The 24,892-nt window shown below is 41.5% G+C and overlaps 1 non-coding gene across 1 annotated transcript; it reads left to right on the top strand.

Annotated features, from left to right (window-relative positions):
• Positions 1-213: 213 nt before the first annotated feature.
• On the top strand, positions 214-319 carry LOC120106309. The gene has a single exon (XR_005508492.1). It is a non-coding gene; the product is annotated as a small nucleolar RNA R71 (small nucleolar RNA).
• The last annotated feature ends 24,573 nt before the right edge of the window (positions 320-24,892 follow it).

Raw genomic sequence — 24,892 nt, 5'->3', positions numbered from 1 at the left:
ATTTCATAAATGGTCCCTTTCCTTTGAGAGCTCGGGGGTGCTTGACGAGAACAGGAAGCATGGTGGAGGGAGTTTTCATTAAGATTTTCAAATAATTGCCATGCTTCATGCTCATTTTGAAGCATGAAAGTCCCCCCGCATGCGGCATCGATCATCTGACGGTTTCGTTCAGTCAATCCGTCATAGAAACATTGCACTAGCTGCCATTTAGGTATTTGATGATGTGGGCATTTACGGATTAGGTCCCGAAATCTCTCCCAAGTTTCATGAAATTCTTCTCCCTCAGTTTGGGAGAATCTTGTGATGGCACGTCTAAACTGGTTCGTTCTTCCTATGGAAAAGTATTTTTTAAGAAATTCTTGTTGCATTTGATCCCAAGAACGAATCGAATTGGCTTCTAAAGAATTCAGCCATTGCTTGGCTCTATCTTTAAGGGAGAAGGGGAATAATCTAAGTTTCAGAGCATCATCAGTGAAATTCTGAATCTTGACAGTAGTGCAAATCTCAAGGAATTCATCTAGGTGTTTATATGGGTCTTCGTGGTGAGCTCATAAAAAGATGGGAGCATTTGGATCACACTAGACTTTATTTCATATTGTACAGCTGCTACCTCAAGTAATCGAATGCAAGATGGGGAAGTGTAAATGGTGGGAGTAAAGTACTCCCTTAGGAGTTTGGGTTGTTCTTCAGCCATCTCAGGAGGTGGGATGATTCTAATGTTCTGATCTCAGCTTAGATATTCCTAAGGGTCCATTCTATTTCAGGGTCAAAAGGTAATAGGTTACGTACTCTAGAATGACTCCCTTGCATACACTAGTACTTGATCAGTCAAGCATGCAATAAAGAAAAATACATCAATCCTTGTATTTGCCCTAAAATCACTAGACAGCTCCTAACTGGTTGAAGAGGGCACCTAAGCCTCCATTCCGGTCTAATGAACCAAGTTGACCAGGTAAGTGGAGGGTCACGATGCATTCGCAAAGGTCCTGTTGCCCAGATAGACAACCCAAGAGGAGGGGTGAATTGGGTTTTAAAATAATTTTGCAATTAAAACGTTGTGGGATGACTAATTAATGCTTTACCAAGATGATTAATTAATTGCTATGTGCTGTGAATGAAATGAGAGTAAAAGAAAGAGACACACAATCACAAACACAAGGCTTTTATAGTGGTTCGGAGCTAACCCTTGCTCCTACGTCCACTCTCCAAGTCTCACTTGGGAATTCACTATAACCCCTCGGATTACAGCCGGTTGTTTTACAAGCTCACAACCAAACTTGTTGTTTTACGAGCTCACAACGAACTCGGTCGGTTTTCCCTGGCTCACCGACTAGAACCACCCCGATTGTTTTTCCGGGATCACAATCGAACCCTTACACGTTGGTTTTACACTCGGCCTCACCAACCAACCTCTACACCCTTGATTCAATCCCCCGATTGAACCAAGCAAAGACAATATGAAAAGAATAAGAAACAAACAGAAAAATTGAGCTTCTTAAAAAGCAGATTTGCTACAATATAAACTAGAGAGAAGTTAAGAGCCCTCAAACACTTTTGAGTTGGAGTAGAGTAGGGCTTCTTGAACTTTGAGTCTCCTCTGGAATGTCTGGTCGACTTGAATGCAGGAGGAGGCTTCTTTAAAATGTTGGGAAGAGGAAGTTGGAATGGAGTTAATGGCGCTCTTCCTTCTTTTCGTTGAAGACAAGTATGCAGAGAATGAATGCTTGATTTCTCTGAATGGAATGGTGCTTCTCTACCTTGCTACAGTCCTCTGTGGCTATTTAAGCCATCCCCCACGGAAACTAGCCGTTAGACACCTTTTTCTGCCCGTTCTGCACACTCTGCACAACCTGACAATATGTCCGTTGGGGGTCGGAGTCGACTCGCGCGATCAGGAGTCGACTCGGCTGTAGCGGGAGTCGACTCGGCAACTGTTCCGGATTTGAATTAAAGTGGCCTCTTCGACTAGGAGTCGACTCGACTTGACCCAGAGTCGACTCGCCAACTTCTGGAGCTGACTTGGCATTTTCGGAGTCGGCTCATCCCATGAAGTCCACGGAGCCAATTTTCAACCTGGCCCACTCGAGTCGACTCGACAATCCTGGGAGTCGACTCGGCGCTCAGAGCCCGAACTCCCGATCTTCTGTCTTTTGGCTCGTACAGTCTTGGAGTCGACTCGGACTGTTCTGGAGTCGACTCGGCTCTCAGTTTCCGAAACATGGCCTTCTGCCTTTTTGGTGTAGCGCTGCCTTGGGGTCGACTCGAGTTGTCTGGGAGTCGACTCGGCTCTCAGAGACAATAATTCGGTCTTCTGTCTTTTTGGGGTCGCGCTGTCTCGGAGTCGACTCGCGCATTGCGGGAGTCGACTCGAATCTCAGAGTCCGAAAACTGCTCTCTGACTTTTGCCTTGTGAACCACTGAGAGTCGACTCTCGCTTTCTTTGGAGTCGACCTACCAACCATCGGAGTCGATTCGCGTTCCACAGGAGTCGACTCGAATCTCAGGGTCGAAATTCGCTCTCTGACTTTTCTGTCTGTAACTCCTTGGAGTCGACTCATACTACTCCGGAGTTGACTCGGTAAACATCGGAGTCGACTCGCGCACTTCAGGAGTCGACTTGCTGACAGGTTTTGAGTTGATGCTTTCTGCTCGTCTGTCTGTTCTCAGTCGGAGTCGACTCGTAATGATCCGGAGTCGACTCGAGCCCGTGCCAGTGATTCTGATACGCTTGGAGTCGACTCGTAATACTCTGGAGTCGACTCGAGTCTCAGACTTTGGGTTCAAACTGACTTCTTAACTTATCCAAAATATTATGAACCAAGTCTAGAAACACTTTAGACAAGATTTTCACTGAAACACTCAATTGAATTCATTAGTAAACAAGAGATATACTCAGATGCTTTGAGCTCATCAAAATCAAATAGGGTTATGATCAATCACTCCACAATCTTCCCCTTTTTGATGATGACAAAACATTGAGTATATGTAAAGTGAATTGCTCAATAAACAAGAAAATAAAATCCATAAATGAATTCAAGTGTCTGGTTATTTAATTTATCCAAGCTTGAAAGGTGTGAAACAATAAATTTTGGAATTAAAAGCTCCCCCTTTCATTTGGAATTATATAAGCCTTCATATCATGCAATCAATTGTTTGGCTTATATATATTTAATGATTTAGCTTTCTTAAAAATTCATATTCTCCCCCTTAACATATGCATTCAACTTTGTTTTGATTCTCTGAATTTCCTTTTAATGCATTGCAGTTTTTGAACTGAAATTTTTGGTTTTTAGAGGAAAAATCTGTCAATTTGTTCTTGAGTAGGATTCAGCTAATCTCCGAATATCCCTTGAATAGATTCTGGAGATTACTCCATTAGGAGCCCCAACAGAGAGATAATGAGCCTCGAGGTACCAAATCCACTAAGAACAAATTATGTTTTAATTTTTGATTCTCATTTTGAGTTCTTTTATGTTGATTCCATTTACATATCTACTAAATATTTCTCTCCCTTTTTGTCATCATATCAAAAAGGAGGTAAGCAGAACAAACAATCACTTAGAGATCAAATTGCACACAATTAAAGAGAATATGTCTACTCATTGTATTGATGTGTATGTAAATACATTTTAGAATACAATAAGTAAAGCAAAAAAAGTACATGTCAAAATAACACAAAATGATCTAAGGCTTCCTCGAGGAGGATGCGGGTCCCCGGGGCATGCGCTCTGCAAGTAGCGTGACTGCATTGGTGAAGTGCTCGAGCTGTCGGATAATGGCCGAGGTGGCCCTGCTATGTGTCGTATCGAGCTCGGTCACCGACTTTTGAAGTGTGTCCAGCTTGTCGATGAGCACATTCGCCAAGCGCTCGGCCCCCTGGGTAGTGGTGCCATATCCTGTCGGACGTTATCGCGCATCATCCGAGTGGTGCTCGAGACTTCGCTCATGCTATGGAACTGGGCTTGGACCAGGAACCGTACATTGTCGATCTCTTCCCGCACATGGGCCGTCATCTCAGTCACGGCTGTCAAGGAAGGGACCAACGCTGAAGATGGTGCAGGAGAGGGAGCAGGCACTGAACCCCGGAGCTCCCGAAGTAGATCATCCCGCAGGTCTCTAACTATCTCCTGGCGCAACTCCCGGAGCTGCTCAGGAGCGATCCGGACCTCCATGGGCTGAGGAGCTGAGGAGGAGGGTCCGGCTGAGGTGGTAGGAGCAGAAGTGGAGGGAAAGTCAGGATAATCTGAGTCTGGCTCAGGACTAGGAGAATGTTTGGTGGTATGTGTGGAGGTGGAAGACTTCCTAACCCAGATCCCCTCTACCTTCCGAAACCCCATCTTGTGTAGGGTCCCCGAACGCATGCGATCTGTCCATCGCAATGTGCGAGAGGGTTCCCCCTCAGGAATAGGGATCTCGGCCTCCCTAAAGATAAGGGTGAACATCATGCCATAGGGGAGGGTAAGCCTAGGTCTATCTAGTGGCTCACATAGGTATTTATATATCATCTTGGGAAAGTTTATGGGGGTATCCTGAAGAATGTAGTACATGAGGGCTAGGTCCCTCTCAGACACAAAATCAAACCGTCCGGTCTTTGGGAATAAAGACCGAGAAATGATGCTCAAGAGGAGCCGCATCTCAACTGAAAGTGAGCTGGCGGACACCTCATCTAAAGGGGACTGGGGTGGATGCCCTAGAATGGCCGTAAGGGCCTCAGTCCTATCTTCGGGGTGTGTGGGAGCCACCCCTAACTGTGGAAGGTGGAGGATTTGGGCTATGAAATCCTCGGAAATAAACAATGGGACACCGGCTACGGTTCCCTCTATTCCCCCATTCCCCCTATGGACAGTACCATAGAACTCTCTAATTAGGCCAGGGTATGTGGGGAGGTCTAGGGAACAAAAGTACTCTAAACCCTGGGCCCTAAGTCTATCTCCTATAGTGAAGCCCTCCCGGGAGAGATAGTCGAAATCGACGTATCTCCCGGTGGAGACTGCCTTCCCGGCACACGGCCTCGAGGGAACGGCCCTCGGCGGGGAACGAGTCGGAGGTTGTGGCCTCACGGGGTCGTTCCGAGCCTTGGAACACCACTCGGCACCGGTCGCGGACTGGGGCCTCTTCCGGCTTGGGACAGTGGCTTTGCGAGGCATGGTTGACCTAGAATGGTATGAAATCCTAATGGACGATGAAGGATCAACGGAAAAAGGACCTAGGGGCGGCCGGAGACGTTCTAGGAGTCGGCTCTAGGGTTTTGAACAGTGGCGGCGGTGAAAATAAGTGTTTTCTAAACGATGGAGTTAGGGTTAAAAAGTCGGATCCCGACTGCGAGTCGACTCCACTGAGTCGCGAGTCGACTCGACCTCGAGTCGACTCCAAAATATGCGCGAGTCGACTCTCCTTAGGCGCCTGTTGACCTCGAGTCGACTCCTTACTGTATGCGAGTCGACTCCCCCTCTGCTGCCATTGTTTTCGAGTCGACTTCCGTAAATGTGCGAGTCGACTCCCCCTTACAAGCCGACTCTGAAACTTACTCGAGTCGTCTCGAACTCTGGCACGCACCTAAAAATCATGCTATGTTCGTGCCGAATGAGGGAAAATCACTAAGTTATGATCTGATTTGATGATCATTGTAAAGAAACTCTAAATTAACCACAATCTAATCATCATAATCAATAAACTAGTGGAAAACACCACTAGCATGGATCAATCACTCCTAATCTCCTCCTAAGCACACTAAATCTGTCTTCACTTAGGGGTTTTGTAAAAATGTCAGCTAATTGATCATCAGTACAAACAAATTGTAGTGTCACATCACCATTCAGTACATGATCTCTTATGAAGTGATGTCTTATCTCAATATGTTTAGTTCTTGAATGCTGAATTGGATTCTTAGTTAGATTAATGGCACTTGTATTATCACAATTAATGGGTATTTTATCTTGTTTAATGCCATAATCTTCTAATTGTTGTTTGATCCATAAGATTTGAGCACAACAACTCCCGGCTGCAACATATTCAGCTTCAGCAATAGATAATGCAACCGAGTTCTGTTTCTTGCTAAACCATAGATTAAGTTTTCTTCTAGAAATTGACAAGACCCGCTGGTACTTTTTCTATCAAGTTTACATCCAGCAAAGTCTGAATCTGTGTATCCTATTAATTTTAGGCTAGATTCTTTAGAATACTATAAACCTATATTCTTAGTTCCTATTAGGTATTTAAAGATTCTCTTAACTGCAATTAGATGTGATTCCTTAGGATTAGACTGATATCTAGCACACATGCAAACACTAAACATGATATCAGGTCTACTTGCAGTAAGATACAATAAAGATCCTATCATACCTCTATATAGTTTATGATCTACAGATTTACCTGATTCATCTTGGTCTAATTTGCATGATGAGCTCATGGGGGTGCTGATTGACTTGTTCCCCTCCATATCAAACTTTTTAAGCATCTCCTTGATATATTTGGCTTGATTGATGAAGATGCCTCCTTCAGACTGTTTGATTTGAAGCCCGAGGAAGTAGTTCAGCTCTCCCATCATGCTCATCTCAAATTCACTCTGCATCAAATCAGCAAATTCTTCGCAGAGGCGATTGTTAGTAGCACCGAAAATAATATCATCAACGTAAATCTGCACTAATAACATATCTTTGTTTTGCTTTTTCAGAAATAGTGTTGTATCTACATTATCCCTAGAGAACTCATGTTCTAATAGGAATTTGCTAAGCCTCTCATACCATGCTCTAGGTGCTAGTTTCAAACCATAAAGTGCTTTGTTCAATTTATATACATGATTAGGGTATTGATGATTTTCAAAACCAGGAGGTTGTTCTACATTACCTCCTCATTAATATACCCATTTAAAAATGCACTTTTTACATCCATTTGAAATAGTTTGAAGTCCTTAGAGCATGCATATGCTAATAATAATCTAATAGCCTCAAGTCTAGCTACAGGAGCAAAGGTTTCATCAAAATCTATACCTTCTTCTTGATTATAGCCCTTTGCTACTAGTCTAGCCTTATTCCTTATGACAATTCCATTTTCATCAAGTTTATTTTTATAAATCCATTTGGTACCTATAATTGGATATTCAGAAGGTCTTTCAACTAGATTCCATACTTTGTTTCTAGTAAATTGGTTTAATTCTTCTTGCATTGCATTTATCCAATTTACATCTTTTTCAGCTTCTTCTATGCGTTTAGGCTCAAAATGTGAAACGAAAGCTAGATGATTGTTTAAGTTCCTAAGGGATGCTCTAGTCCTGATAGGTTGAGACGGATCATCTAGAATTAATTCCTTAGGATGCCCGTGAGCATACCTCCAAGCTTTAGTTAGCCCATGATCTACTTTAGTCTCTTGGCTTGATGATGCATCTTCAATTAATTTTTGACTGTTATCTTGTAATGTCATCTCGTCAATCTTTTCTTCAAGAATTTCCGTATCATCATCAAAATTAACTCTCTTACTAGAAGAGATATCACTAGAATCATCGAAGACAACATGTATGGATTCTTCTATAACTAGGGTTCTTTTATTAAAGACTCTATATGCTTTACTAGTTGTAGAGTACCCTAAGAATATGCCCTCATCAGATTTAGAATCAAATTTTCCTAGATTATCTTTCCCATTATTATGAACAAAACACCTACATCCAAAGATATGAAAATAGTTTACCTTTGGTTTTCTGTTTTTCCAAAGTTCATAAGGTGTTTTCTTTATAATAGGTCTCAATAAAACTCTATTTAATATATGACAAGAAGTATTAATGGCTTCTCTCCAAAAGTACTTAGGGAGGTTACTTTCACATAACATAGTTCTAGCCATTTCCTCTAGAGTTCTGTTTTTCCTCTCCACAACTCCATTTTGTTGTGGTGTCCTAGGTGCAGAAAAATTGTGTGTTATCCCCTTTTTACTACAAAACTCATCAAATAAATGATTTTCGAATTCGGTACCATGGTCACTTCTAATAGCTATTACTGAAGTATCTCTAGCATTGGTTACTTCTTTATGAAATTTCTTGAAAACTGAAAAAGCTTGATCCTTATGAGCTAAGAACATGACCCAAGTGTATCTAGAATAATCATCTACAATAACTAGACCATATTTATTTCCACCTAGGCTTGTGGTTCTAGTTGGTCCGAATAGGTCCATGTGTAGTAGTTCTAGAGGTCTAGAGGTTGAGACATAATTTATAGATTTAAAGGAGTTCTTTGATTGTTTGCCAAATTGACATGCTTCACATATTTTATTCTTTTCAAACTTTAATTTTGGCAAACCTATCACCGAATCTCTTTTAACTAGTTTAGATATTGTGTCCATGCTTGCATGACCTAACTTACGGTGCCATAACCAACTAGCATCATTGTCCTTAGTTTCATTAACAACTAAGCATGGGTTGTGTTTGGCAAGATCCTCAAGGTCTACAACATACACATTTCCACGTCTTATTCCTTTAAAAACTAAACTATTGTCATTTGGGTTTGTTACGATGCATAGTGATGGTTTAAACATAACATCATAACCTTTATCACATAATTGACTAATGCTTAATAAATTATGCTTAAGACCGTCAACATATCTAACATTATCAATAAAAGTAGAAGGGGTAATTTGTACTTTACCTATACCAATGATGTGACCTTGGTTGTTGTCTCCAAAAGTCACAGCACCTCCCTTCTTAGCTTCAAGGGTGAAGAATTGATCCTTGTCACTCGTCATGTGTCTTGAACAGCCATTATCCAAGTACCAGCAATTTTTGTTGACCATGGCTGCAAGACACTCCTACACAAGCAGATCATATAATTTTAGGTACCCAAGTTTTCTTGGGTCCTTCATGGTTAGTCATGTTGGTTCCTTTTGGAACCCATACCCTTTTGATTTTTCTTTTAGTTTTCCCTTTCCTATAGTCACATACATTTGCTTTATGTCCTACAGTTCCACAACAAAAACAGGTTATTTTCTTAATTTTACTTTCTCCTGCTTTAACAAACAAGTTACTAAGAAGTTTTTGCTTGTTTTTAGGTTTGTATCCTAGACCTGCTCTATTGAATACAGCTCGTTGACTATTAAGTATCATATTTAATTTTTCAGAACTATATGTAAATTTTTCAACCAAGGGTTTGTATTTCTCAAGTTCTTTAGTTAGTGTCTGTTTTTCTGCTTTTAGATCATTTAGTTCTTTTGTGATACTCTCATTTATATGTTTATAGTTTTTGAGTTCTAATGTTTCTTTGTTCAGCCTTTCATTTTCTTTAGTTAAGGTATTATTCTTTTGTATCAAGATTTGGTTGCTTGTTTTAAGTTCTGCATTTTCTTTGATAAGAACATCTTTATCCTTAACTAATGAATCATACTTACGGAGATGAGTTTGGTTAGTTACTTTTAGTTCTTTATTCTTAAGATTTATGGCCTTATATTCAATCATTAATTCATTAAATGCATCATACAATTCATCAAAGGTAAAATCGAGATGCGTGTTGGATGTTACCTCATTTTCATTGGCCATGAAACAGAAATTGGCCTTTTCTTCTTGTTCCTCATCGGATGATGAAGATGATGCGTCGGAGTCCGATAAGGTGGTGACAAGGGCTTTCTTCTTCTTGTACTTGCTGCCCTTCTTTAGTAAGGGACACTCAGCTCTGATGTGCCCCGGCTTCTTGCACTCATAACACCCAATCCCCTCATTTTCCCTTTTCTTACCTTTATCCTTGCGATAGGAATTTGAGGGGCCTCTCCTTTGATGATAGGACTTCTTGTGGTTGATGAATTTTCTGAACTTGCGCACAAGAAGAGCCTCATCATCATCTCCCTCATGATCTTCTTCTTCACTGCTGCTACTGCAAGACAAATCTTTGTTAGATGATGTAGATTTGAGAGCTATTACCTTTTTCTTATGGGAGGACTCTTCTTCGCTGTGCTGCTTCATTGTTAGCTCGTGAGTCATTAGGGATCCAAGGAGCTCTTCAAGTGGAAGCTTGTTCAAGTCCTTAGCTTCTTGGATTGCCGTCACCTTGGCTTCCCATGACCTTGGTAGACAGCGAAGAATTTTCCTGACAAGATCACTGTTAGTATAGTTTTTGCCAAGACTTTTTAGGCCATTGACAATGTCAGTAAACCTAGTGAACATGCTAGTGATTGTCTCATTAGAATCCATCTTAAATAGTTCATACTTATGAACTAATATATTTATTTTGGATTCTTTGACTTGATTCGTGCCCTCATGGGTCACTTCAAGTGTGTCCCAAATCTCTTTTACAGAATTGCAAGTAGAGACTCTATTGAATTCATTCCTATCTAATGCACAGTAAAGCACATTCATTGCTTTAGAATTGAGTTGTGCCTTTCTCATGTCATGTTCATCCCAATCCTTTTCTAGTTTAGGTACAGTGACACCCTCTACATAGATGGATGGGATGTATGGTCCATTTACTACAATGGTCCACATCTCATAGTCTTGGGCTTGGATGAATATTCTCATCCTAGCCTTCCAATATGAGTAGTCGGATCCATTAAAGAATGGGGGTCTTTGGGTGGACTGACCCTCAATGTGGGAATATCCAAATGGGGTTGTCATTTTGATCTTTTACTCTTAGGGTAGAAGAGTTTAGGCTTTGATACGACTTGTTGCCCAGATAGACAACCCAAGAGGGGGGGTGAATTGGGTTTTAAAATAATTTTACAATTAAAACGTTGTGGATGACTAATTAATGCTTTACCAAGATGATTAATTAATTGCTATGTGCTGTGAATGAAATGAGAGTAAAAGAAAGAGACACACAATCACAAACACAAGGCTTTTATAGTGGTTCGGAGCTAACCCTTGCTCCTACGTCCACTCCCTAAGTCTCACTTGGGAATTCACTATAACCCCTCGGATTACAGCCGGTTGTTTTACAAGCTCACAACCAAACTTGTTGTTTTACGAGCTCACAACGAACTCGGTCGGTTTTCCCTGGCTCACCGACTAGAACCACCCGATTGTTTTTTCGGGATCACAATCGAACCCTTACACGTTGGTTTTACACTCGGCTCACCAACCAACCTCTACACCCTTGATTCAATCCCCCGATTGAACCAAGCAAAGACAATATGGAAAGAATAAGAAACAAACAGAAAAACTGAGCTTCTTAAAAAGCAGATTTGCTACAATATAAACTAGAGAGAAGTTAAGAGCCCTCAAACACTTTTGAGTTGGAGTAGAGTAGGGCTTCTTGAACTTTGAGTCTCCTCTGGAATGTCTGGTCGACTTGAATGCAGGAGGAGGCTTCTTTAAAATGTTGGGAAGAGGAAGTTGGAATGGAGTTAATGGCGCTCTTCCTTCTTTTCGTTGAAGACAAGTATGCAGAGAATGAATGCTTGATTTCTCTGAATGGAATGGTGCTTCTCTACCTTGCTACAGTCCTCTGTGGCTATTTAAGCCATCCCCCACGGAAACTAGCCGTTAGACACCTTTTTCTGCCCGTTCTGCACACTCTGCACAACCTGACAATATGTCCGTTGGGGGTCGGAGTCGACTCGCGCGATCAGGAGTCGACTCGGCTGTAGCGGGAGTCGACTCGGCAACTGTTCCGGATTTGAATTAAAGTGGCCTCTTCGACTAGGAGTCGACTCGACTTGACCCAGAGTCGACTCGCCAACTTCTGGAGCTGACTTGGCATTTTCGGAGTCGGCTCATCCCATGAAGTCCACGGAGCCAATTTTCAACCTGGCCCACTCGAGTCGACTCGATAATCCTGGAAGTCGACTCGGCGCTCAGAGCCCGAACTCCCGATCTTCTGTCTTTTGGCTCGTACAGTCTTGGAGTCGACTCGGACTGTTCTGGAGTCGACTCGGCTCTCAGTTTCCGAAACATGGCCTTCTGCCTTTTTGGTGTAGCGCTGCCTTGGGGTCGACTCGAGCTGTCTGGGAGTCGACTCGGCTCTCAGAGACAATAATTCGGTCTTCTGTCTTTTTGGGGTCGCGCTGTCTCGGAGTCGACTCGCGCATTGCGGGAGTCGACTCGAATCTCAGAGTCCAAAAACTGCTCTCTGACTTTTGCCTTGTGAACCACTGAGAGTCGACTCTCGCTTTCTTTGGAGTCGACCTACCAACCATTGGAGTCGACTCGCGTTCCACAGGAGTCGACTCGAATCTCAGGGTCAAAATTCGCTCTCTGACTTTTCTGTCTGTAACTCCTTGGAGTCGACTCATACTACTCTGGAGTCGACTCGGTAAACATCGGAGTCGACTCGCGCACTTCAGGAGTCGACTCGCTGACAGGTTTTGAGTTGATGCTTTCTGCTCGTCTGTCTGTTCTCAGTCGGAGTCGACTCGTAATGATCCGGAGTCGACTCGAGCCCGTGCCAGTGATTCTGATACGCTTGGAGTCGACTCGTAATACTCTGGAGTCGACTCGAGTCTCAGACTTTGGTTCAAACTGACTTCTTAACTTATCCAAAATATTATGAACCAAGTCTAGAAACACTTTAGACAAGATTTTCACTGAAACACTCAATTGAATTCATTAGTAAACAAGAGATATACTCAGATGCTTTGAGCTCATCAAAATCAAATAGGGTTATGATCAATCACTCCACAGGTCCCACTTAAAAACCACTTGCTTTGAATAGATGAACTGTCTCCCTTATAGGAACAAAGTTTGCCTAGACATCAACTGAGCCACAGAGCGAAATTGGTGCAACTTTCGATGATCTTCGTCCTATTGAGCTCGAATGTCTCTAGGGGCCAACGTCTAATTGATTTTAATTAAAGTGACACTATGTGAGATTGAGTTCACCTAAGTTGGGCAAGAGTCCGATGATGAAATCCGGCTCTTATCTTGTTGGGGTGCTTGCCCTTACTATGTGCGAATTAATTTGTGTATGTGTATAAAGTATGCATTTACACTTTTGCTGAAATTAAACTCAAACAATTACCACAAAATTTCAAACTAATAATCAATTTAAACAAGAAAGGTTTAGAGGTTACCAAAGAAAATTTTTCCAGCAAATTTTTTTTTTTAAGCAAACCTCTACAGCATTCCTTTTATGCAGTCCCCTCTTTGATCGTCCCAGATTTTCTCTTCGATTTCTAATCAAATAATATCAAAAGAAAATTAAAATTAGTAAGAGAGAAAAAAAGGAGATAAGAAAAGTAACAAAAATAGAAAATATTTTTATTTTAGATATATATATTTTTTTGAAAGTTTTTTTTAAATGAAAAGAAAAACAACTATGCTAGCAATCCCCGGCAACGGCGCCAAAAATTGATCGGTTCTTTCAATTTTAAAAATAAACCATGCAATAGCACATATCCTGTAGGATAGTAATTACGGATGTCGGTCCACAGAAATTGGAGACAAGTTATTTTTTCTAATTAAATAATTACTTCAAAGGGCATAAGCTAGAGTAAATGATAAAAACTAAGAATTAATATGGGTGTAGTAGTATGAATTATCTATGGAGAGAGGTGTTTAGGGCTAGATTCCACCGATAGATTTATATCCATGATGCTTTCAATGATTGAGTTGTATTTAAGACTTGATTTCTTCCGACTACAAGCCAAAGCAATCATTAAAAATTATAACTAATTTCCAGCATGAATCATCTAAGTCTAGCACAAACCATCTACTCTAACAATAAGCATGGCCTGTCTAACCTAGCATGATGCATCTGATCATTAAATCATTAAATATGAAATTGATGTCACATGAATATCTCCTCCAAACCACAGGTGTTGGATTCGATGAAATAGATCAATCTATGTAAAATATTTTCTGCAAGATAAACGATTCACATAAATTGAATAAATCATAAGATCAATTGATAAATTCTTCATCATGCAACAATCTTACAATACAAACTCAAGTCAATAAAAACGAAATGGATACTCCTCTATGGCTTCGTCAAACCCCTAAATCGAGGTTTAGCTGCTCATGATGCTCGGCGACTTTGATCGGCTTGCTGAGATGCTCCACGCCATCCGCCTCTAGTCCTTCCTTCTTTTTCTTTCACTAATTGATCCGCTCCCAGCCTCCCTCTATTTTTTTTATTTTTTTATTCCCCCTTTTTGGCACAAAACAGAGCATGCTCTGTTCTTCAAACCGTGCTCTCCCCCTCGCCTCCCTTCTTCCGTCTTCCTCTTATAGATCGCCGAAGACCCGGCGATCGATTCCCAGAGAGGAGGAGGGCGTGGTCTGCGGTCTTTGATCTCGCGGAGGCTGGATTATGGGTGCTGTTGCATGCGGCTGATGGCTGGAAATAGGCATGATCCGTGGAGCTCGGATGCGGAAGAGCTTGGCTCACAGGCTGCTGGGGCTTCCTTCACAGATGGCTGGAGGATCCAACGGATGCATTCCGGGCAAATTACGGGGAGACTGGATCACAGAAGAGGAGGATACGCTGGAACATTGGATGATCGCTAGCTGCACGCGGCTGATGGCGGAACACCCGAGGACGCTGGGAAGAGCTGATCATGCTTGGAGCTAGGAATCTAGAGGAGGAAGAGTCGCTACGCCATCTCTGGGATTCGGAAGCTGGTGGCTGGATGGACGATGATTGCGGAGGAGATTCGGTGTGGATGCGGAAGGGCTGAAGAAGAAGGTGGCTGGATCGGTGGCTCCGGATGCTCCGTGGATGGCTGATCACGGACGGCTAGGAAGAGAGGCTGGCCGCGGGATCGACGGGAGGACGCCGTGGAAGGTGGACGGCCGCGGGATCGACGGGAAGATGCAGTGGAAGGTGGACGGCCGAGATGCTCTGCGGGAGGAAGAAGATGAACAGTGGAATGAGTTTTTATTTTTTTTCCGTAACACTGTTCATATGAACAGTGTTTTCACGGAACACTGTTCATATGAACAGTGATTCCAGTAATTTTTTCCAAAATTATTGTGGATATTTTATTATTATTTTTTTAGTTTTAAAATTATGAATTTTATACCAAGGCAGGTAAAAAATTGGTTGGAAATTGGTTTTGGAATTGAGGTGGGTCACGATCGTTGATTTGCTTGAACTTGTTCTCGAGCCTAATGTTATTTAAATTTAATTCTTGCTAAACTGCTTTAGACCGAACTCGCCAGATAAAATAAACAAGACTAAAAACAAGACCGTGTCTTAATAAAAAGGGTTAATCAAATATTTTTCCCATACAAAAATAATTAATTATAACTTTCAATCTAATCAGGACCAAAACCCATTTAATTATGACCTTAGCTTGATTACAACTCTATCAGGTTACCAAACCGGGTCAACACAATCTCTTCCTTATATGTTTTCTTGTAGTTTTCATGAAAGATCGCAACCAAGAGAGAAACAAGTTCAGAGTCTGGTTTAAGAAAAGAATTATTTACTTCTTACCATATTTTAAATTTATTTCAATGATTATTTAATTTCATGGTAAAATATGTATTTATCAGTTTAAGAACATTAATAAGTGCTATAGAAAGATAACTAAATTATAAATTATTAAGCACTTATCAACGTCTAACAACCATTCTCAGGCCATAACAACTCTCAAGGCGACTGTAGAGAACCATGACCTTAGCAATACAACCTCAAGCTCAATGAGGCAACCTCAAATACTTGGACAAATTCTTCACTAAACTCTAAATTTTTAATCTTTCCCATTGAGTTGAATTCTCATATGTAGAATAGGACCTAACAAGTCCAAGCATGAAGGTAGCTCTGACTAACCTAGAGGGCAAAGGCAAAGATAAGATGACTTCACTCAACAACAGCTTCTAAAGCCAAATTAAAGAAGAAAGACCCAATAAATTGAACTCCATTTCACGGCCTTCAAAGGCCGACTAGGGGGCAAGGGTCTAGAAGCTGATTTCATACACAAACGGCTTTTCAAAGCCTACCTCAAAAGAGATTGTGGCCTCTATAAGCTGGATTCAAAAAATAATGACTTATAAAAAGCCAACATCCAAGCTTAAGGCCCCCAAAAGCTAGATTGAGGGACAAGGTTAAAGAGCCGACCTAAATGGCTCTCAGGTCCAAGAGCCAACCTCAATGGTTCTCAATATAAGAAACCAACCCTAACAGCTCTCAAAATAAGAAAATCTCAATGGCTCAGATCAAGCAAAAATCTATGCGACTGATCACATTTCTGACCTAAAAAGATGCCCCATATTGCATTAGACAAACTATCAGCCTTTTCATATTCCAAATAAATCTACCCAAAATAGCCTACCAAAAATTTGCGGTTACCATCCAAAGTCCTCATGACCTAAATAGATGAGCTATAACTTGAAAAATGAGTAGGATAAGATAGATCATATTTGACCTGATATTGGTTCATCTATCTACTTTCTTAGCACGAGCTAGAAGAATTGCTTAGGCATGGAAGTGGAGTCCATGTGATGTGGCCAAAATCAGGCCTGCCAATCACAAGTTGACACATAGCATAGTAAAATATCAGTTTCAATTGGACTCATATTTCTAGGCTGATTCAAATAAAGAAAGCCCAAAGATAACTTTCCACTTGATTCAGGACTCTGAATAGTCTAACCCTAGTGGGACAAGGACTTTCCATCTATAAAAAGGTGCTCAGGATACCAGACATTCACCTCGAATTATTTTTTACTACTATTCTTTCTAATCTTCTCTACTTGTTTCTCAACACCTTGTCTAACTTAAGCAGAGGCAGTCTAGCCGGAATAGCTCTAGTGACCTTTTTTTTTTATGTACAGATGGGCGCTTTATCTTCTACTGCAGCAGATTGATCAGCATCCTCCTCATCTTTAGATCATTAGAGCCTCATGCATAATAATTATAATTAACAAGTGGACTTGCAAAAGGATTCCTATTGAGCTAGTTAACTCGTGCCACTCTTTTCATTGTCTTTTTAGAGCCTCAAGATGCTTAGCAAGTGGTCTACTAATGGGTAATGGAAAAAGAAATTAAAGTTTTTGATGCCAATGGATGATCAATAAATTTGTATTTGGTTTGTTTTTATATTGATCATTTATTTTAGGGTTAATTGCTCCATCTTAAAAAAAAAATGTATTATATTGTGAAATTTGTTTTACATCTGGCAAACCCTACATACTGCTTAAGGCTATACACTGTGGAATATGCAGTCATGTGACGTGTCAGCTTAGGTGAGTGGGTTTGAGGTATGACCGGAGAATGTGAACAAGAAGGATAGAAAAGGTAGTGAAATAAATTCTGCAATAGATCATGGTGGTATTAGAGGTGAAACACTACCAAATGTTTCGTATTAAGCTATTCTTTTCCAAAACTTCTTACAGGTAGGAATTAAGGAACATTTTAATTTTTTATTACAATATCACCTGTATATCCCACACTTTTGATGTATCAAATAAAATCACTGAGCACTTATTCCTATGGTATCACCTCTTGTCGATTAGACAAGGGATTGGTGCTTGATTTCAGTTGATGGTGTGCGTGCAGAGGGCTAAGCATGAATTTCAGAAAATTTTTATGCGGAAAGAACGGGTTAAACATTTTAACCAAAAACATGCTTGATATTTTAGATATTTTAACTCTGGTACCAGTCGAAGACAGTCTTCAACTGCACATCGCATGTGGCGCGGGCTCAGTCCCAATACATAGGGTGACACCCGCGTGTGCCTATCAAAGCACTCATCATATGAGCCCCCGGGTGGAGAGCCACGCTTCGTCACACGATCACGCGTGAGAGTTCCCGGGAATCGGATAGTCTCCACTAATCCTTTGCTTTGACACCAAATATCACAAAGCCCTCAGATCCCGAGGATTGTGTAATTCAAATCAATATGCATAAATCACAATTTCTTGTGATTTGAAGATTGAGATCATATCTCAACCATAAAAGAGATCAGATCTCTTACCTTTAGAAGGGGGTTCCTTCAAGGATGCTTCGCAGCCGCACAAGCGTCCGGCCTCGATGACTCGTCCACGCGAAGCTCCGGAATGATCAGCTTCCCGGGGAGTGCTAGCTCGCAGGGAGGCAGAAGGTTGGCTGAAAGGGAGAAGGAAGAAGATGGACCTTCACAGCTCAAGAACTCCTTCTTGGGCTTTCACCTTCAGAACTACTCTCTCCTCTCACTCTCTTTCTCTGGTGCTCTCCATTTGTTAGGAAGAAGGAAGAGGGGTGGCCTATTTATAGGCCAAGAAGAAGGTGAGGTGTCCCTATGAGGTGTCCTGTGAGGTGTCCTGCCAGGACACATGTCACACATGCAAGGAAGAGAGATGTCCTGCTCAGCCACGTGTCACGCATGCAAAGGGGTGAGGTGGCCTGGAGGGCGATGTCGTGGATGACCTCATGAGGCAGATGAGGTCATGGATGACATCAGGAGGAGTGTGAGGTGTCCAGGCCCGCCACATGTCACACATGCAAGCAAAAGAGGTGTCCTGCTCCACCACGTGTCACGCATGCAAGCAAAAGAGGTGTCCTGCTCCGCCACGTGTCACGCATGCAAAGGAATGAGGTGGCCGGGATGTGGGTCCCACCTAAGCAGGACATGGGTCCCACATACAGTATGTGGGTCCCACCTAGGCAGGACGTGGGTCCCACATACAGTATGTGGGTCCCACATAGGGAAGGAAGTCCTAGTCATACTAGGATCATAATTGATTTTAATCCAATTTGACTCAAGCCAAATCTGATTTGGTTGGGGCAAATTAGACATTTTCACCAAACCAATTTTGGTGTCAATTACGGTTTTACCAACTTCAAATCATATTTGAATTTGGTCAAGCCCAATCTCTATTACTCAATCAAATTGAGTCTAATCAGTGATCTAATCACCAATTAACTTCTTCAAGCAACAATTGCTTAGGGCAATCAGTCAATCACATTGACTATTTTACCTCTAGACGATTCTCAATCGTCAATCAGCCATTTGATCAATCCAGAAACTTCTAAGCGTGTGACCTCACAGGTTCGAACCTAAGCCGGTAGTACAAGAACACTTCCTGCACTAATCGAAGTAACCATCTAGCAATGGGACCCGACGACCGGATAGGCCGAATAGATGCAAAGCAACATTCTAGAACCTATGGACTATGGTTACTGCATAATTCATCCTCTTGACCAGAAAATGCCCAGGATGGGTTTAGAGTCTGTCTACCCTGAAACGATCCATCCGGAAATATGTTTCAATTCAATAAGTCAAGTGATAGTGATTTGACTTTCCCTGGCCAGGGTACTACTTAATTGAAAACACAAGGCATTCACCCTTATTTCTAAGGGAGGTCAATCCCATCTTGATCTGCAACTGACTACCACAAGTACTTGACTGGACCCAGAAACCTTTCGTCGCTGGATTAGAAATTCAGGTAGTCTGGCACCAAAGTACAGTGAGTTGCTTGCAAGCCACCGGTTGCAATCTCAGGTCTAAAGGATACATATACCCATATCCACTCGGAACAACTCTTGACAAGAGAGAGTCCGTCAATTGGTCACGTTCAGTGAACGTACACTACCATTCACCTGTATACCATACTAGTATCTCTATACTCTTTGGTTTGGAAGACAACCAACAAATATGATACACAATGACCTACGCCCGATAATACTATCGTCCTATTAATAGTATATCATACGGTCATGAACATTTAAGGACCTGTGTGACAAAATCATATTTCATTACACAAAGCAGTCCTAAGGACTTCATCACATCGGAGTTTGTGAAGATGTTCTGGTGATGAATAAATACCATGTTATTTATAATTGATTCAAATACATTTACAATCAACAATTGATTGGATTTAGGACATAATTTCCAACAACTCCCACTTGAACTAAAGCCAATCAGTACAGTATCGTATACCCATCTTCAAGTAATGATGGTCAAACTCCTTTACACTGAGGGCCTTAGTGAAGGGGTCGGCTAAGTTATCCTTCCCGTCAATCTTTTGAAGATCAACGTCACCTCGTTCTACTATCTCACGAACCAGGTGATATCAGCGCAGAATGTGCTTGGTGCGCTGGTGAGCTCTTGGTTCCTTGGCCTGAGCGATGGCACCAGTGCTATCCGAATAGACAAGGACTGGTCCACTAAGGGAGGGTGCAACTCCGAGCTCAGCAATGAACTTCCGCAGCCACACAGCTTCCTTTGCCGCATCCGATGCCGCAATGTACTCCGCCTCGCACACAGAGTCCGCTATAGTAGTCTGCTTGGAACTCTTCCAACAGACAGCCCCACCATACAGGGTAAAAACATAACCAGACACAGACTTGCTATCATCACGGTCTGATTGAAAACTTGAATCGGTATAACCGACAAGTCTCAACTCAGTATCTCCATAAACAAGCCACTTATCCTTAGTATTTCTCAAATACTTGAGGATAGTCTTTACAACTTTCCAGTGGCTTTCTCCTGGGTCAGATTGGTACCTACTCACTACTCCTAGTGAATACGCCACATCTGGTCTAGTACAAGTCATAGCATACATAATAGATCCCACAGCAGAGGCATATGGAATTCTACTCATACGCTCTCTTTCTTGGGGAGTTGTGGGGCAATCTCCTTTAGAAAGAGTAATTCCATGACCTATCGGAAGATAGCCTTTCTTGGAATTTTCCATGCTGAAACGTTTCAGCACAGTATTTATGTACATGGATTGGGACAGACCGAGCAACCTCCTAGATCTATCTCTATAGATCTTCATCCCAAGGATGTAGGATGCTTCTCCCAAATCCTTCATGGAGAATTGTGATGAAAGCCATATTTTTACTCCCTGTAGTGCAGCAATGTCATTCCCTATTAGGAGAATATCATCCACATACAGTACAAGAAATAAGACTACCGTACCATTAGCCCATTTGTATATGCAAGGTTCCTCTTCGTTCTTAACGAAGCCATAAGTTTTGATAACCCTGTCAAAACGAATGTTCCAACTCCGAGATGCCTGCTTTAGTCCATATATGGACTTTTGCAGCCTACACACCTTAGACTCATCTGCAGAAATAAAACCTTCAGGCTGTATCATATACACCTGTTCCTCTAAATCTCCATTTAGAAAAGCGGTTTTAACATCCATCTGCCAGATCTCAAAGTCCAGATGGGCCGCAATCGCAAGCATGATCCGAATGGATTTCAGCATTGCCACAGGCGAAAACGTTTCGTCATAGTCAATACCATAACGCTGACGAAATCCCTGGGCAACCAGACGAGCTTTATAGGTTTCCACCTTTCCGTCTGCGCCTCTTTTCCGTTTGAAAATCCACTTACACCCTATGGGTTTAAATCCTTCGGGTGGGTCAACCAATGTCCATACATCATTGACCTTCATGGACTCCATTTCAGATTCCATGGCTCCAAGCCATTTATCAGAGTCAGACCTTTGCATAGCATCCATATAGGTGACGGGATCCTCATCGTTCTCATCGAGACCAATGGGATCATCGTCCCGGACAAGAAAACCATAGTATCTATCCGGTTGATGCGGTACTCTACCGGATCGCCTAACGGGTGCAACCTTAATGGGTTCTGAGTTTGATCCAATCAAATCAGACTCTAACGGTTCAGTTCTAGTTGTCTGATCCTCTACCTGTTGAACTTCATCAAGCTCAACCTTAGAGCTGTTCGTTCTTTCACCAAGAAATTTCTTCTCCAAGAAGACAGCTCTATTGCTGACGAACAACCTTTGTTCATTAACCTGGTAGAAATAATACCCTTTGGTTTCTTTTGGGTAGCCGACAAAAAGACATTCTTCCGACCTAGCTTCCAGTTTATCTGCTTTCAAACGACGGACGTAGGCTGGAGACCCCCAAACTTTAAGGTGAGAGAGTACAGGCTTTTGACCGGTCCATATCTCATATGGAGTTTTAGTCACAGATTTACTGGGAACTCTATTAAGAATATAACAAGCGGTCTCAAGTGCATAACCCCAAAATGATAAGGGCAAAACTGTAAACCCCATCATGGATCGGACCATGTCCAACAGAGTCCGATTCCTCCTTTCAGACACACCATTATGCTGCGGTGTTCCGGAAGGGGTCTACTGAGAGAGAATCCCATTCTCCTCCAGATATGTCAAGAAATCACTGGAGAGGTATTCACCACCTCGATCAGATCGAAGTATCTTAATACACTGTCCAGTTTGTTTCTCTACTTCATTACGGTATAATTTGAACATTTCAAATGATTCATACTTGTGTTTCATAAGAAACACATACCCATACCGAGATAGGTCGTCGGTAAATGTAATGAAATAGCTGTATCCACCTCTTGCACTAGTGCTCATAGGTCCACATACATCCGAATGTACAAGACCTAATACAGCACCAGCTCGTATACCTTTTCCAGTAAAAGGCGACTTGGTCATTTTTCCAAGAAGACAAGACTCATAGGTAGGTAATGATTCACAATCATTAATATTTAAAATATCCAGTGAGGCCAACCTGTTGATCCTGTTCTTGTTAATATGACCTAGCCTACAATGCCAAAGGTAGATATCAGAGACATCATCAGATCTAGGGCGTTTACTTGTAGTGTACATTACACTAACAGGTTGTGACAATACATAAATGCCATTGTTTAATCGTCCATTGATTACTGTAACACCATTCATAATGATATCACAATAATCCTTCTTTATACAAATTTCATAACCGTTTAAGGCCAAATGACCAACGGAAATGACATTCATTAAGAAACTAGGACAATAGTGACATTCACCAAGGGCAATTATGTGAGAATTTGAAACAATTTGAATATTACCTAATGCAAGAACTGGAACAGTTCTTCCATCTCCAACATTTAGGAATTTCTCATTGTTACCGAAATTCTCAATGACTTGCAGTCCTTTCAACGTATTACAGATATTAAAAGGACTTCCGGTATCCAATACCCAAGTCATCATATCACATACAGAGAAATTATAAGGTGTTATCATATAACCACCTTGACCAGCAACTCTTTGCTGATTTCTCTCATTAGCACTCGAGTTAGCCTGATTCTTAATCAAAGGTCTAGTCGGCTCATCACTATCCAATAGTGATAGGGGGAACTTATAAGAGGACATTTCTGCATAAAGGATAAAACCATGGCCTTATTAGTAAATGAATCAATTAATCTAAAGACATGGATTTTAGTCTAAAGATCCTTCCACTATTTTATACGAATCAGGAGCCTCTACCTCTAATCCGAAGAATTACTCTTAATTCTTTAGTGGGCACTAGAATCCAATAGGCTATACCTGGGCCCGACTTTGGTCGGTATCAACCCAAATACACCTAAAGGTAGGTTCATAACAAATTGCTTCAACTAAACAACTTCTAGTGATCATTCTGCCCCAGGAAGCACTTCAGCAGGCGTATATCGACACTACTAAAAGTCCCGGTCAGGTCCAACCATTAACATGTAGCAATCAATGCAAACTATCTAATAGATGGTCAAGCCCGACTTTGGCCGGTATCCAACCGGACCACCCATTCCAATAGTTGCAACCGACTCATCATTATTGTATGACAATTCCAATGGCCGATACGCACCAGTGCGCGCACGCGCCTCCAATGTATATAGACGTATTGGACTCATTATCACACAACTAATGGGAGGCTATGACGTGGTCATCTCCATTAACCATATCATTTTATGGACCTAATAATTTAGAGGATTTTTATAATAAAAAGCTGACTCAATCCAAATCCTCCCACTGACTTCATAAGTCAGGTATCATAGGAAATAGATTCAAGTCAGCGCACCTAAATCAGTCCAACTGATTTTCTTACAGGCATGGGTCAATTAGAGTCAATCAGAGATCTGATCAAAAGAGATTCACCAAGATGGCCAGGTAAGTGAGATCAGCGGAAGGGTATGCCATTAACTTGACTGGATCGAAACCCAGCAAGTAGCTCCCAATTAAAAACCTACTGATTACAGTTGCCTTTGACACCAGCTGGTTTATCAATTTCAATTCGATCAATATCATAACTCAAGCTCAACCACGAAGCCTAAATCAACATCCATTTGGTCTAATCAAAGACATGGACTTGATCAACTACAACTATTGCAAAGATCAAGAGCAATCTTGACCCAATCTAAGAAACAACTTTAATTAGATTAGATCAACTACTCTACCAAGTTTGATTTCAACCATTGAGTCCAAATCATTTGGATTTGATTTAGCTAACCCATTACCCCATGAATTATGCAATGTCTTAGACATTCAAATCACATTTAAAGTCTAGGATCTATATCATTACTCAATTCATAATTAAGTATATTACATTATTCATGTCTTATCTTTGTTTTGCATGCTCCGTAACTTTAAATCGTTAAAACACTTTTAAGATTCAAGTTAATCATGCAAACAAACATGTTCATTCATCATATGAATAACATAATGAAATAATATAATTAGTTTACATCATATGTAAAAGATCACATCTTGCATAGATATTTGATATTACAAAGAACCTGGATGGGCTCTGATACCACTGATGGTGTGCGTGCAGAGGGCTAAGCATGAATTTCAGAAAATTTTTATGCGGAAAGAACGGGTTAAACATTTTAACCAAAAACATGCTTGATATTTTAGATATTTTAACTCTGGTACCAGTCGAAGACAGTCTTCAACTGCACATCGCATGTGGCGCGGGCTCAGTCCCAATACATAGGGTGACACCCGCGTGTGCCTATCAAAGCACTCATCATATGAGCCCCCGGGTGGAGAGCCACGCTTCGTCACACGATCACGCGTGAGAGTTCCCGGAAATCGGATAGTCTCCACTAATCCTTTGCTTTGACACCAAATATCACAAAGCCCTCAGATCCCGAGGATTGTGTAATTCAAATCAATATGCATAAATCACAATTTCTTGTGATTTGAAGATTGAGATCATATCTCAACCATAAAAGAGATCAGATCTCTTACCTTTAGAAGGGGGTTCCTTCAAGGATGCTTCGCAGCCGCACAAGCGTCCGGCCTCGATGACTCGTCCACGCGAA

This window comes from Phoenix dactylifera, unplaced genomic scaffold (assembly GCF_009389715.1).
Source record: "Phoenix dactylifera cultivar Barhee BC4 unplaced genomic scaffold, palm_55x_up_171113_PBpolish2nd_filt_p 000523F, whole genome shotgun sequence".
Taxonomy (NCBI): domain Eukaryota; kingdom Viridiplantae; phylum Streptophyta; class Magnoliopsida; order Arecales; family Arecaceae; genus Phoenix; species Phoenix dactylifera.
The sequence above is the reverse complement of the archived record's forward strand: the minus strand, read 5'-3'. Positions and strand labels throughout refer to the sequence as shown.